At 33.2% G+C, this 16,492-nt stretch overlaps 1 pseudogene; it reads right to left on the bottom strand.

The window, feature by feature from the left end:
- Nucleotides 1-7,200: 7,200 nt before the first annotated feature.
- LOC126700751 (G-type lectin S-receptor-like serine/threonine-protein kinase At4g27290) lies at nt 7,201-13,645 on the bottom strand (annotated as a pseudogene).
- Between the last annotated feature and the right edge of the window lie 2,847 nt (nt 13,646-16,492).

The following is a 16,492-nucleotide window of genomic DNA, read 5'->3' as shown; positions in this document are numbered from 1 at the left end:
TTTTATCAAACATTTAGCGTGCACACTGTGAACAACAATGTGAAACAATGCATGAACATCATAAAATCCACCCTTAATACATGTTCTTTTTGCCACAAGGGGCCAACATCCAAAAAAAATTATCAAAAGAAACCAATCTCATACAAAAATTTGACAAAAATTAAATTTTCCCAACCCTTATGAGGAAAATCCTAACTAAAAACACAAAAACTCTCCAAAACATAATCTAAGGATTAAAATCAATGAAAAGAGTTTAGAAACACCTTGTAGATGTTAATGGAATGAAAAATCATTCAAATTGGTTGGGTTTTGATGTAAAAATATTGAAAGAGGGGTTTTAGAGAGGATGGGAGAGGTTTAAAACAGGTTTTCCTCGAAAAGCTCTTTAAAAAGCTGATTTTGAGCATTTTGCGATTGGGCGAGTCACGAGATGAGTCGTGAAAACAATTTTCATGAAATTTTCTAAGTCTTTTTCGCGACTTGAGTACTCACTTGAGAGTGAGTCACGAAAAACTCTGACATCTGTTTTTCAACACAAAACATATTTAAAATAATGAAAACAAAGGAAGCACTAAACATGAACATGAAGAGTGATAAAAATCACTTCCAAATACATATAAAATGATCAAAATTTTTTTTGGTTTAATCCATATATAGTTGAGCACACACACATCACATTTAAACAAGTACAATTGAACAAATGAATAAGACATTCATTGAACATTAGGCATGTGTGTTGTGTGTGAATCTCAAATGTGGAATAGTCCTTAGTCTAGAATGAAGTTTCAATGATCAATTTAATCAAGTCATACACAACTAGTACTAAGTCAAGTGGTCTATCTCAATTATAGAAATGAACATATATGACCCCCCACGAGAAAATGATTACATATCTTTGAAACATTTCATTTTGGCTTCATTCAACTTATAACATTTGATTATTTAAGAACAATACATCTCTTTTTGAGATCGATGCCTGAAATTTTTGATATTTCAATTTTGAGAGTAAGCTTTTGGCTTATGGGCACCATACATTTTCATTACAAGTCGCTTTCATTTTTTCCTAGTCGAATACTAGTATGTGCAACAGCTTTTGCAGCTCATTATTTTTTTTCGAGATTTGACACTTGTTGAGTTAGAAGCAAAAACAAAAAAGAGCAGGAAGATATATAGGCATAAGTCTACGCATGTATCAAAACTAACATGATTATTGATTAATCATTCATGACAAGCTTGAAGATCGATTTACAATAATTATACATAGATGTCAAGATTTTTCCCACAAAGATAGATGTGCATACATAACAAGTTAAGCTTATAAATGCACAAATCCATTAGTGCGAAGGTGCAAGACCAAACTCTCATGTGATATGTGCTCAAACATATACGATCAAACTTTTTGAAATTTTCATTTTTTACCCACGAGAAAATGATTACATATCTTTGAAACATTTTATTTTGGCTTCATTCAACTTATAACATTTGATCATTTAAGAACAATACATCTCTTTTTGAGATCGATGCCTGAAATTTTTGATATTTCAATTTTGAGAGTAAGCCTTTGGCTTATGGGAACCATACATTTTCATTACAAGTCGCTTTCATTTTTTCCTAGTCGAATACTAGTATGTGTAACGGCTTTTGCAGCTCATTATTTTTTTTCGAGATTTGACACTTGTTGAGTTAGAAGCAAAAACATAAAAGAGCAGGAAGATATATAGGCATAAGTCTACGCATGTATCAAAACTAACATGATTATTGATTAATCATTCATGACAAGCTTGAAGATCGATTTACAATAATTACACATAGATGTCAAGATTTTTCCCACAAAGATAGATGTGCATACATAACAAGTTAAGCTTATAAATGCACAAATCCATTAGTACGAAGATGCAAGACCAAACTCTCATGTGATATGTGCTCAAACATATACGATCAAACTTTTTGAAATTTTCATTTTTTATGTGGTTTTGGATTTTTTACTCACACAAAACTAAAATATAAAAGTAAGATAAAAAATAAAAGCATTGCATACAAATAAATGCAAGATGCACAAATGCATGAATATATAGCATCTAATGCATGAAGGGTCCTACAAAGATTGAAAGAATTAGATCAAGGACCAAAAAGAGCAAAAGCTCAATTATAAGAACCCTTCCTCATCCAAATGGAACAATTGTTTAAAATAAGTGTCTCATGAGAAAAGAGACGAGGGTTGGAAGAATAAGAATCGGAGATGCATATAGATAATGAGTTAAGAGCATTAAATATTTTCTTTAACAACATGCTATTTTCACTCAAATTCAGTTTACCCTTTTTAGCACAACTTCCAAGAAACTCAAGTTTTTCTTTTCTTTTGATTCTTTTAAGAGTATGAAACTTAAAGTAATGAGGTCTAAGATAACCAAAAGCACCATAATGGTGACAAACAATGTGTTTAAGTCTACTAGGCTTTTTGGGAAGGGATCTAACAACATGGTTTTGTTTTCTCTTCAACTTATGACATTGAGGTCTTATATGACCAATCATACTACAATGGTGACAAGTTGGAACAAACTTAGATCCATCTAAAGCCTTAGGTTGAGGTCTTAACAGAGATTTTGACTTAAGAGTCTTTCTCTCCACCTTTCGATTTCTTTTATGTGGAGGAATGTACACCGATTTGTCCTTTGAGGTAGAACACACAATAGGCACAGAATTGGGTATCATAACATGATTGCAACAAGTATTTTCATTATTTTTAGCAATAGGTTCAGCAATCAAACACTTGGCATGCATCTTAAGAGATTCATTTTCATATTTTAGCTTATCAACAAGTTTGTTAGACAAAACAAGTTTAGCATCCAAGTCCATATTTAAACATTTAAATTCTTTCAGCTTTTCAAGAGAATTTTCAGCAAGTTTCTTATATTTCTCAATCAATTTGTTAGATTTTTTGAGCTTAGCAATCAAATAATCATTTTCACAAAATAACTTGCTCAAATTCTTATGAAACTTTTTAGAATTTTTCTTCAAGATTTTGATGTTAGGAATATCAATAACACTCAAAGATCCATGTAATATAGTATCACAATCATGAGGATTATCACTCACAGAGGCATTTTCACAAACACGTGGTAGGTTACATTCATCAACATCCAAAACATGCATAGAAACATACAAAGCACTATCCATAGCAAAAAAACACAAGGGGTCAAGGATCACACTTAGGTAATGAAACCAAAACAAGTATACCTGCTCTGATACCAATTGAAAGCTCGGATTTGTGTGAAAACACAAGAGCTTGTTTAGACTCCAATTTTAAAATTACGGCTAGGTTGTTTTTACTCTAACTTATCTAAGTGTAGAACAAGAGTAAATGAAGCGCAATAAACCGAAAAAATACTTTAGTGCATAAACATGAACAACAAACAATAAAAATAAAGCACAAGAGTATGGGAAGAAAAATGCAACCACAAGATAACACCAAGACGTGTTATCGAAGAGGAAACCGAAGAACTCGGCAAAAAACCTGTTCGCGACCCTCCAAGTCGAAATCAATCTACTAGAGAATAAAGTTGGAGTACACGAATAACAAAAAAACCCTCCAAGCCTAGTCTACCCAATGTATTTAAGCCCTCCAAACTTCTGCTACCAACGGACTTGTCAGAGTCATGTCTTCTCTAGTTTTTCGGACCCTACAATACGCCCGATTGCATCCGCTAAGCCTCACCGGCTTCTTTTGGCAAATCCCCAAAGCTTCCCAACTTCCAAAACACTTTTTACACTTTGAATAAGTGTGGGTTGTGTTTGGGTATAAATCTCCTCTCAAGGTATGATAGTGGGAGAGGGAAGGAGAAAAGACTACAATGATTTCTTACTAAGGATGAGTAGCTCTCTTTCTCTCTCTAAAAGATGGGTGTGTTGTGTTGTAGAAAACCTATCTATGATTTTTCTCTTTGAATGGTCTCTTATACTTTTGTAGGTAATGAGGGTATATATAGTATGGGTGAAAGGTAAGAAGTCACACTTAAAAATCCTCCAAGCATAATGTTTCACGAGTATTTCGCGAGAAGGCCTTACCCGCGAGACACTTGCGAAATCTTCCAGGTTGACATGACTCTTCAGCTTCCAACATGTGCTTTTTACGTGTCATTTTCGCAGGAACCCTTCTCACGAGCTAATCTCGAGCTACTCGCGAGCCAATCGTGAAACTGCATTAATTCTTCATTTCATGCTTGATTCTTCACCAACTTAATACTAAACCCAATACAATAAAATCCCACAAAATACAAGGAAATAATTTAATACAATTACAACACTTTTTGTTATGGAATAAAGCCAACATAAAATATAGTTGTAAATCACAACTTTACAGAAATGACCACCAAAAGTACCAAATTACCAATATATAAACAAATGACAAACTCTAAATTCCAACGTTGTAAGTTTGGACCACAAATATACATAACAATCCAACTAAGGAACACAACACACAAAACAATATGTACCAAATTACCAATATATAAACAAATGGCAAACTCCAAATTCCAAAGTTATATGTTTTGGACACCATAAATATACATAACAATTCAACTAAGGAACACAACACAAAGAACAACACGATGTTTCCAAATATTTCTACTATTGTAACAACGCAAGCATACACAATGATGAATATTCAATCATTCAAACCAAGTTCTATATTATTTTTGCTGAATGTTTTTCTCAGAGTACCTATGTCATTGCTAGCACCCATATCATCCATGGGAAAGAGAAGAGTAAGATACAAGCTACTTTTGAGCTTGAATGCGCACACGCATTTCTAGGTGATCTCATCTCTTTGATAATATCAAGATGTGGGAATTTAATGGTTTTCCTCTAAGGATTCGAGTCATTGCTTCTTTCTGAGGTGACCTAAGGCCTATGAAAGGTTATATATAACACATTCAACAGAAACCCTTGACTGAGCTAGGTGACCTCAAGCTCTAAGGATCCAGAGCTCCACATTAAAATGACATATGGGACTTGAATTTTGGAAGAGTCTTCACACTATGAAGAATGGGTTGACGCCCATTACATTGCCTTGTGGATCATCCCTTTGCATCACTTCGGATCATGTTTTTCTTGCACTTATTTTTTTATTTTATTTATTTTTTTTTTTGCATCTTATGAATAATAATAACTAAGCATATAATAATAAAAGTATTTCCCTTCAAAAAAAAAAAATCAAAAAATTTGTGTCAAAATTTTTTTTTTTCAAGAACAAAAATTAAAAAAGGAATCTTCTAAAGGGAATCTCCAAATAGGGCAATCAAAATAACAAGTGATGCCATGATTTATTTTAGACCTAGGCCCTTAAGTTGTTTCAAAACCTTTCAAAACTTGGGCCTTAGTAACAAGTAAATCATAGGCCATGGGTTAGCTTAGAATATTCACTTCTCTTAAGGGCTCAACTTTTTAAGCATCTTGCCACTTTTTTCAAAAGTCTTAGAGAGAAGTGTTTTAGCCCAATGCCATGGCTCGAGAGTCCCCTTTATGGTCAAAATGAATTATGGACAAATGTGATTAATTAAGTGTGTCCTCATCTCAAACAATATAGCACCACAAACATCTCGTGAACACATCCTCAATCTTAGGTGGGTTTGTTCACCCAAATCAAGTAGTTTGAGAAAAGTTTCCGTTGTTTAAGTTCCTACTACTAGTCAAGACATCATCCAAGAAATGGTCGAAGAAGAAAGTAGAGGTAATCATGATGCCCATATGGAAGGGATGTTGAAGAGCATAATGGATTGTTTATCCAAGTTGGAAAAGGGAAAAGGAAAGAAAAATGTTGTTTGAGAAGAAAATTTGGAAGATAACTATGAGGACACTGAATGAGATGAGCATGACAAGGCTGAATATGAGTAGAAGAAGAAAATAGAGAGGATGAAGGTGGATAATAAGAAGATAAGTGAGAGGATGGAGGCCATGTATATGACTCTCCTAAAGTCCCAAGGGGTTGAAGACCATTTAGTTGTTTTCAATCTCTTCCCCCACCTCTTCATTTCCTCAATGGTTACAAATCATTTCTCCTCTTCTCCTCTTTATTCTCCCTCTCCTAGCTCACTCTCTCATTCCTTCTCCATACATCCTCAACTCTCAATCTCACGAAGAAAAAAAAACATTCGGATCACACAACTCCCTTTTCTCCTCCTTCCTTTCTTTCTCAAACAAAAATCATCAGAACTCATAAAACTCAATGGTAATTCTGATTTAATTGAGTCTTTAGTTTTTAGTGTTTATATTAGTGTTAAAGAATGATTTTGAAGACGTAAGAAAATTGCTCAAGATCATAGGAATTTTGTTGTCTCAACTCCTAGCTAGACTCCTTATGATTGATCAGGCTTTAATCAAACTTGACTCCTAGCTCGACTCCACTCGATCGATCGAGTAGTGGGAAAACTAAAACAAAATTTTCAGTTTCAAACCATAATGACCTAGTCCACTTTGGATTCATGAACTACACTTTCCAAGGGTATATAAGAATATTTTTAGAGTTGTTATCATAAAGAGAACACACAAATACTTGGAGAAGTTTCTGCGACCTTGTGCGCCTTAGGTTTTTATATCAAACTACTTCTGGTTTATCGTTAGAGCGTGTTTTTTGCGAAGAAATTTGCACCTACAACTTCTTCAATCAAGAAGGTTGATTATGAAGTCAATTAAGAATTGAATATTTGTGCACAGTGAAGAAGTTCACTAAAAAGAGTAGTCCAACCGGGTTTGAGCTACGCTTAGATAGCTCAATAGGTTCTATTATAGGTAGATACTTTGGGATCGGGAAAATTCCTTGTACTTGTAACCTTAATCTTTGTTAGTGGATTCTTTAAATTTGGTGGATGCCTTTAAACCACCCGTTTTCCCCATCATGACCATATTGCATGTGTCAAATTTAGTTTTTGCTACATTAAACTCAAGATTGGTGATGTGGTTGTACCTTAATTCAATATTTGTATAAACAATTTGGGTAATTGATATATTCCAATAGGGTTAGCCTTGAACCCAACATTATTTAAGAAGAATTCAAAATGCTTAACTTGTGAAAATGAATCTCAAATTCCAAGTGTCAAACAACAAACTCGAGTATTGGAATTCTAGTATAATAAGTTACTAAATTTATAGCGAACAATATTGATTATAGGATATGCAATATGGTACATATAATAGAATAATCCTTTATTGTGCCTCTAGTTGTGTTATAGATATTTCATTTGTTGAAGACGATTGATGTTTGCTCGATGAGGAATCCACATCAAGTGAATATTTTCCTACAAGAAAACTAGGTTCTTTAGGTTCAGGTAGTAAACTCTCACTGCCTAACATTATAACCACAGATGACATGTTGGGCCTATCCTCAGGAAGTTGTTGCACACATAAGAGACTAACATGGACACAACGCAACATCTCTGGTAGAGTGCAAGAGTTGTTTGAACACATATTAATTAGTTCCAAAGGCTTGCCTTCTCTCCATAATTTCCATGCCTAAAAAATTGCAACCTATAAGGTTGAATTTAATCAACCATTTTGTTGGCTTTATTCCATGCCAATTTGCTTGTAATTCAGCATTTAGAAACCCTGTATTTAGGTGGGAATCATGTAAGGGTAGTGTATGAGAGAGTGTGAAGAAAAGCTCAAGAGTGTGCACTCCAGCAGGGCCTCATGACTGGATCTCGCGATCGGCTCATGACTGGCTCGCGACTGGCGCGTTGCCAAAAGAGGCACATGTGTGAAGCATGCATGGGAGTTGAAAAGTCACGCCAGTTGGAGCACTACAAGACAAAACTTTTAGTCTGGCTAGGTAGTTAGCTTGCGACTCAAACTCGCGACTCATTCCAGTCGTGAGCCCGAGTCGTCAGACAGCTCTATTTGTTACAAACCTGACCTTTTGCATTCCAAACACACACCAGTATAAATACCCTTATACCCACGTATTGTAGAGAGCTTCTAGAGAGAATTTTGAGAGAGAAATCCTAGAGAAAAACAAGATTAACTTATCCACAATCTTCATTCTTTGATTCTCCAAATTCCTCTACTCTCACCCTCTCCATTGATACATCCTTGAGAGATACTTTTAGCCAAATCCTTATCTCACCATAACCATATCTGTGAGAAGGTTATTTGGTGCTTGGGAAGCACTTAGGAAGGGGCCAATTGATATTGGTTGATGCAATGGGCTAATTGCGGGATCCGATAACCTAGAGAAGACAAAGGTTCGGCATAATCTCGTTGGAGTAAGAAGCTTGGAGGGCTTAGGTACACTGGGTAGATTAGGCTTGGAGAGTCTTCTGCTGTTCATGTATCCCAACTTTATTCTCTAGTGGATTATTAACCGCTTGAAGGGCGGCGGAAAGGTTTTACGCTGAGGACTTCGGTTTCCTCTTTGATAACACATCGCTGTGTTGTCTTTGTGTTAGCATTTCTCTTCCCTTAATCTTTGCCTTTTAATTAGTGCTGTGGTTGTGATTAATTAGGGTATAGATTGTTTTAACAATTCTATTTTAGCTTATTATCATATTCTACACATACATTATTTGATTATAAGCTTGTTTTGGTAATCTGTAAATTGGGGTCTAAACATTCATAGGTGTTTTATACACTAATTGAACATTCACAACCTTCTATCAATAATATGTAATATATATAAATAAATATATATATATATATATATATATATAAAATTTTAGAAAGCATTATATGTAAAATTTACATATAAAGTTTTTGGATCCTCACATGTCCAATGAGATTAAGACTATGGTTTGGATGGTAAAACCCTCGATTCTTCTTTCCACTTACTATCTCTAGTAATAACATTCCGAAACTAAAAACATCAGATTTTACTGAGAAAAGTCCATCATTGGCATACTCAAGTGCCATGTAACCGATGCAAAACATCATTAAGAATAAAACATGTCAATTAGTAATAAATATAGACTCTATTTAAAGTATTTTAAATTGATACTTACTAAGTTCCAACCACTCTATTTGTATTTCCTTCAATTTGATTTCTTTCAAATGTTCTAGCCAAGCCAAAATCTGATATTTTTGGGTTCATCTCACTATCAAGTAATACATTACTTGCTTTAAGATCCCTATGTATAATCCTTAGTCTGAAATCTTCATGAAGATAGAGAAGCCCCCAAGCAATGCCATTAATAATATGGAACTGCATAGACCAAGGTAGAATTTTGCCTTTTGCTTGATCTGACAAGTTTCACATTTATGTTATCAAGAGTCAACCTGAACTATAAAACAAATTAAAAGTACCAGGTTGTATATTCTTTGGAAAATTCATAACAAAATTATTTATCTAACTAAAATAATAATTATGTTTTGAGGGATTCAAACCAAAAATGAAGGAGTCCAAGCTTTTGTTGGCCATATATTCATAGATTAGCATTTTCTCCTCTCCTTGAATGCAACAACCAAGAAGCCTAACAAGATTTTGATGCTGAAGTTTGGCAATCAATATTACTTCATTTATGAACTCATTCAATCCTTGTCTAAAACTTTGTGAAAGTCTCTTTACAGCAATCTCGTGTTCATCTATTAGTGTACCCTAAAAATTCACATTTGTAGGAAGGTTACGATATACTGAATATGATAAGAGCTATTTTTGCTTGAGGTCCTTAAACTAGAACACTGTAAGTTACCTTGTATACAAGTCCAAATCCACCTTCCCCAAGCTTGTTGTTGCTTGAAAAATTGTCTGTGGCCTTTTCGATTGTAGCCAGGTCAAAGAATGGGAGCTCCAAATCTTTTCTTTGGCTTATAATGCTCCAATCTATGATCATGTTGTTCTCCATTTTCTCTGATTAAAGTAAAATATGATTTATATTATCCAATAAATAAATAAATAGGATAGCTATAAATCATTTGGACTAAATGCATATTAATCAAGCCAAATCATAACTTGATTGGAAGCCAATTAACCAAGCCATAAGGCCCATAAGCCATAACCATAACCTGGAAATTTACCAATAATATGAAAAGCATGATTTTATTAATTCAATGACATTGCTCAACTTATTGTGGCAATGGTCAGTGGCAAAGCTAAGGAGGGGCTAATTCTATTAACAATACTAATAAAATCGTATATTATTTGTAAATGTATTGCAAATATGACCATGGTTTCGACCCATACCAAGTCCATTCCAATCCATGCTCTTGATATGATAATGTAATCTTTTTGACTCACAGGTCACAACCCAAACCTATACATTTCAAAATGGTATTGTCCAATTCTGGTTCAAATTCTCCCTCAACTGAATATAGATAGATGTGGGAAAATGGGTTGGACCTGACAACCCGACCGAACGAGTAAAAATGGGTAGACTTGTGACCTGACCATTTTTTTTTTTTAAATTGGATAAATATAATAATAAAATTAAGACATGGTTGATTTACTTGTTTATTTTGGGCTTTACAATGCACAACTCAAACACAATTGACAAATATAATGTTAGTGCCACATGATTATTATTATTTTTTAAAATCAATTTGTTTAACATTTTTTGGATAATTCTCTCTCTCTCTCTCTCTATATATATATATATATATATATAATTTTATTCAAATACAGTGGCCTTAAGAAAACAATTGAAACCTTTATCCAGTTACATGCAAGCGAATTGAAAGATTAATAATTGAGGTATTCTTCTCACTTGAATAACGTGACAAGTAAATATTTTTAGATATCAAATGATAAAGTATATGTCAAGATAATTTGATTACAATAGAGTTAAAAACATATATTTGAAATTATAGTTATGTATAAGAAGCATTCATAAGTGTGAAAAAAGTGAACCTAAAATATATCAACAAAACTAGCATAAACTATGGATGCTGAGGCCTATTTTGTTACAAGTTCATAGCCAAAATAAACAGCTTTTCAAAATTAAAAAAAAATGATGTTTCTTTGGAGTGTGTGTTGGTTAACAATAATATTATATTCATAAAAAAGATCATGTATAAATAAGTAAACAATCAAATTTTGATGTATATTCTCAAATTGAAATAGAATATCAACCACATTGCATCTAAAATTAAACATAACTATTAGATTTATTTTCAAGATATCTAATTATAAAATTAGTTTTCAAGATTGTAAATTTGTTATATCTTTTTATTCTTTGTCAAATTAGTTATTCAATAGGGCATTTGTAATTTTATTCTCTATTTTGGAATGTTGATACTGTGTAATAGACTAGACACATTTGTGTTTGTGCTATTTTATTTTGGTCAATAATGTTGGAATTTGTATAATTTTATAAAAAATATTAAACAAAGTGTCAATTTGTTGAGCTAAACTATTTTTTGATATAGGTGGTGAATTCAAGTGGAAAATACATGGCTTGCCAAGTGGAAAATACACATTTTAAAAATAATAAAAAAATTCATATGAAAAAATACAGGCCGACCCAGTCCAACCCAACTCGACTTGTTTTTAACCCGTTTAAAATAACCATTTTAGACTTGAACCCGAACCGACTCTCCGTTTTGCGACGACTAAATATAGATATAATGTCAAGAATGTAAAATAATGTTAGTGAAAACATTACAAATCCTAACTGCATATTGTGTGGGTTATAGGCAAGTATTTAATTAAAAACAAGGAATCCGTAATTTTAATGAAATTATATTTATGTTTCTAACTCGAGTCGAGGTTGGCAAGTGATATAGAAACTACACTGTCAAGTTTAAAGAAAATCTTGGTTAAGCTTGTGTTTGCGTACAACTTTTTCTTTGTTTTGCCTTTTTTTAGTAGGTCTCATGGGTATTGTTTACGGACCACCAAGAATTGAAAAACATAGCCATGGGTTTTGCTACAGTATTTTGCCTTTAAAAAATTATTTTGCTACAGTGTTTTTAGCAATAAATTTTCAATTTTCAACAAATAAACGGTATCTAAACAGACCCTAAATCTTAATCTTGGTTATATCTGTAATAAATTCTTCACTCTGCAAGGCATTTTGATTATGACCAAATGGCTACGCACATTTCATAGTTTTGCTGTTTGGAAAATTAGTAACTCTTCAATACATTTGTAATAAGAAGCTCAATTAAACAATATGGCAATATGTTTTTTGAAGGTCATAGAAAGTAACATTACCTCTGAACTTTTTCCCTCTTTTGCAAATGAGATAGGAAATTAAGAGCATCCCAGAAATTATGGCAGCGACAACTGCAACTATAACTATCACTATGACCCTTGTCTTTTGCTCATCTTTGGCCTCTCCTGGGTCTGTATGAACAACCAACCCCCCAAAAAAAAGAACCTATGGCAACAAATAATCCAAAGAGAAACAAGAAATCAAACAACAAAACTAAGCTTGTACATACCTAACTCTGAAGCAGGCATTTGAACATACAGATCCTGCCCACTAGTTGAAAGTTGTCTAATATCAATTAGATTTCCATACCAAACGGCACAACCACTACCTCCTCCTCTGATATCTGAATTTGTATAAGTCATACATTAACAATTTTGAAGCATTTGATCCTGCATTCTTCAATGCTCATATTTTTGCTCACCCAAGAGTTTGTAGCATCTGGCAACTTGAGCCCACCAAATTTTAGAAACCCATCTTTATCTTTACCTTGGCAACTCAATTGTGTCCTGCGTATGCATCCTTGAGACCAGTTCATTGTTTCCATGTTTGTTGTGATTTAGCTGGAATCCTTTTAAACATTGACAGATTGGTGAATCACCAATGATACAATTTCCATAGGGACCACAAAGGTTGTAACTGTCACAATTGTCTCTTGGCATAGATGAATACAGGCTCCAAGTTGAATCTGCTTCAATCCATATGAATCGTTGATGGGAATAGTTGGTTTGGTTCATAACCATTGTTGAGATTACTGATTTATCTAAGGTGTGGTACTCATAGTATGCCTCATTCTCATTGAAGATGAAATTGAACTTGAAAACGGGGTTGGGCCTTAAATCTGGTGCACCACTGAATCTAAGGCCATTCCGCGGGCCACTCCAGTAGTACTCCTCCGAGCCTTTCCACATAACTACTTTAGGATTTTCATGAAGTTCCATTCTCCAGGTAAAGTCTCCAGGAGATGGATCATCCCAATTCTTCCATGCTGATAAAGTCCGGACAAGACCGGATTTCAAGTCCCATCCAAGCTTCATTCCTGGTAACAATGTATCAATAGGAAAATCAAAGCTTTGCCACAAATAGTTTCCTGAATTTCCATCATTCCCATCTCTTATTACTAAATTCCCAGAATCCAAAAGCTGTACTATTGGATTCGAAGCTTGTTTTGTTGAATTTGCGTACCAAACAATACTGGTAGTATTCTGGCTGAGAAGAACAAGATTGCCAGTGTTGTTTATCATCAACACACCAGACAAGTCTTTGATTGGGTTGCGTCAGTTTGCCACCCAAACAACAGTTTTAACTGGGATATTCTTGTACCATATTCCCAAGTAACAATTGGTGGAACTACCTGGACTAAAGAAACCCAGTTCAAAGCTTCCATCTGCTGACACCAAAGTTCTGCCCTCACTGATTGTCTGGGATTGAGTAATGCTATCAGCCGCATTGGTGCACCAAGAGAATAGAATAAGTAAGATGGTACCCTGAAACATAATGGAATTCAAATCCATAGTTGAATTGGTGAAAGGGGTTTTATTTTCTAATGTGATTCTTATATCTCTTGACTGTGAGGGGACCTAAGTTGTGTGAAACTGGGGATTCTCGGGGTATCAATTTGAAGTTTTGTAAGCAAGTCTCACAGTCAACCAAGTCTTTACAAGAGATCTAACAATCAACCAAGTCTTTAGTTAACCAGTTTATCAAAAAAAGTCTTTAGTTAACCATAGACCTTATATTCATGTGAATCAGACTCAGAGTGTATTGCACATTTCAACAAAAGTTTGCTTGGCTGAAGTTTTTCCTCCAGCATTTAACTCTGGGCGTATGGTGTACCTAACTCTTGCTGACCATACCTTTTCTCTGTTTGTTTGGAGGTGAAATAGGATGGATGAAAAATTTTGGAGAGAAAATGGGAAGGAAAACTTTTTTGGAGTGTGATTGGTTGGGTGGGGAGAAAGGAAAATAAATGGTGGGACTCAGATGTTTTCTCCTCGGGCCTACCAAAAAGTTCTCTCTCCAAAGTAGAGAGAAAACTAAAGGCAGAAAAAAAAGGACTGCTTAATAGACAAAAATGCTCATGTGCACTTGCACATGCCCAGTGGCGACTCTAGGAATTTTGTTTAGGAGGTTCATTAAAAAATTATAATAAACAAAGAACTTAAATATATCGAGTTACCGACAAAATAAATAAATAAATAATACATGAAGTTTTATAATTTCCTTCTACAAGTATTCAAATTTTGGATTGTTATATGATAATTCATTATAAGTATCTATTACCAATGTGGGTAGCTATGAGCCTATAATCATTTTATTTTGTTAAGTTTATCTAACATTTTTATTTTTATGTAGCTTTTATTATCTATTTGTTATTGTCATTGGCTTTGTATTAATTATTGACGCACACTCATTCATACATAAAATTATACTCTAGTGTCTACTTAACCAATCAAATGCTTGGACAATCACTAACTTTACATTTTTTTTCTTGAATTTTACTAATTTTATAACAAAAAGTTATTATAACATGATAACAATATACACATATGTAACAAACCATATCTATTTCCTAATTATTAAATTATATATATTTATATTATAATGTACACATAAACATCCACACACATCATAATTCACACAAATAATATTATAACAAAAAATAATGCACACAATCAATATTAGACACACTCACACATATAATATAAATTTAAAAAAAATATTGACACTTACAATTTACAAATACTTACTTTTTATTCTTAGAGTTGAAAATACTTGTAGTAAGGGTGTGTAAAATTTAAGTCAGGGTGTGCAAATATATTTTTAAGAAAAAAATTATAGTATTAAACTAACAAAAAAAATATTTTTTATATATAACTTTTTTTTTGGAAGTCAGGGGGTTCATTTGAGCCCCCTGAGAATAGTGTAGCACCGCCCATGCACATGCCTTTGTTTGTACATTTCTCTTCTTCACTCTTTATTTATTTATTTATTTTCATTATGTTTCTTTTCCTTCCTCCTAAGTTGCCTACTCCTTCTTCTTTTTTTTTTTTTTTTTTAGACGTTGCCTTTGGGCATCATTTTTAAGAAGGGTACATAAGTAAATTTATATAAACTCACTTTTTCCATCTTTTCACTTTTTCACTCCCAACCAAACAAAAAGGAGAGAAATTAAAATTTTTTCTATCCTCCCACTTTTTCATCCTCCCACCATTTTCTATCCTTTCACTTTTCCACCTCTCCAACCAAACGGACCCTAAAAGTTTACCATGTCTTGAGTCCATCCTTTGGGATACAAGAATTTTTCTTTGGCCCGTTAAACTAATATATATATGCTTCCTTGTATTAGTGTACTTCATAGTCTACATAGTATGATATACTTGCACTTTATTTATACTAAGACCATTCGCATAATAATCTACTTTTTTATTTTATACAATTGTTTTTTCAAAAATACCCACATTAGATGATCTATTTTACAGTACATTTCATTTAAATAGTATTTCTTTATCAATTATTTATTACTCTCTCTATTTGAATATATGAGTAAAAAAAGTTTTAAAAAATATATTTGCATACGAATAGTAAGAGCGATTACATCTATAGGTGCAAAATAGAAAAAGTGCACAATGTTACACATTTTTGCTCAAAATCTACCTATATCATTCCATCTATAATACTATGCATATCCATTATTGCTACAATAACCGTGTATCTGATTTTCTCTCTCCTCTTTCATCCGATTCTCTCTAGTCCCCCTCTATCTTATCTTGAATCCAACAACATGTTCTGCAAATCTATACAAATCATCAAATTCTTCAAACTCATTCTAAATCTAGATCCTAAACTCATTAAATCCATATAAATAAACAAACCCAAATTGCAAAAGAAGAAGAAGAAGAGGAAGAAGAAAAAGAAGAAGAAATCACCGCAAACCCATAATCAAACCCAAATTGCAAACCCAAAATCACCGCCCATAATCAAACACAAATTGCAAAAGAAGAAGAAGAAGAAGAAAGACATAGATAAGAATGTTCATAAAAAAAAAAAATAATAAAAAAGAGAGTGTGTGTGTTCAGGTGGGTTGGTATGAAATAATTTAAAAGTGAGAAAAATGGTTATTTAAATAAAAGATGATGTACAATAGACTGTCTGATGTGGGTGTTTTTGCAAAATAGCCGTGTAAAATAGAAAAAAGTAGGTTTTTATGTTAAAATAGAAAGAAAATTTATTTCAACATAATAACCTACTTTTTCTATTTTACACAAGCATTTTACAAAAACTTCAACATTAGATTATCTGTTATACACTTTATTTTCTTTAAATATTCATTTTTTATTATTTAACCTACCGTATCAAAA

The sequence above is a fragment of the Quercus robur genome, chromosome 2 (assembly GCF_932294415.1).
Source record: "Quercus robur chromosome 2, dhQueRobu3.1, whole genome shotgun sequence".
Taxonomy (NCBI): Eukaryota; Viridiplantae; Streptophyta; class Magnoliopsida; order Fagales; family Fagaceae; genus Quercus; species Quercus robur.
This window is presented reverse-complemented; position numbering and strand designations above follow the sequence as displayed.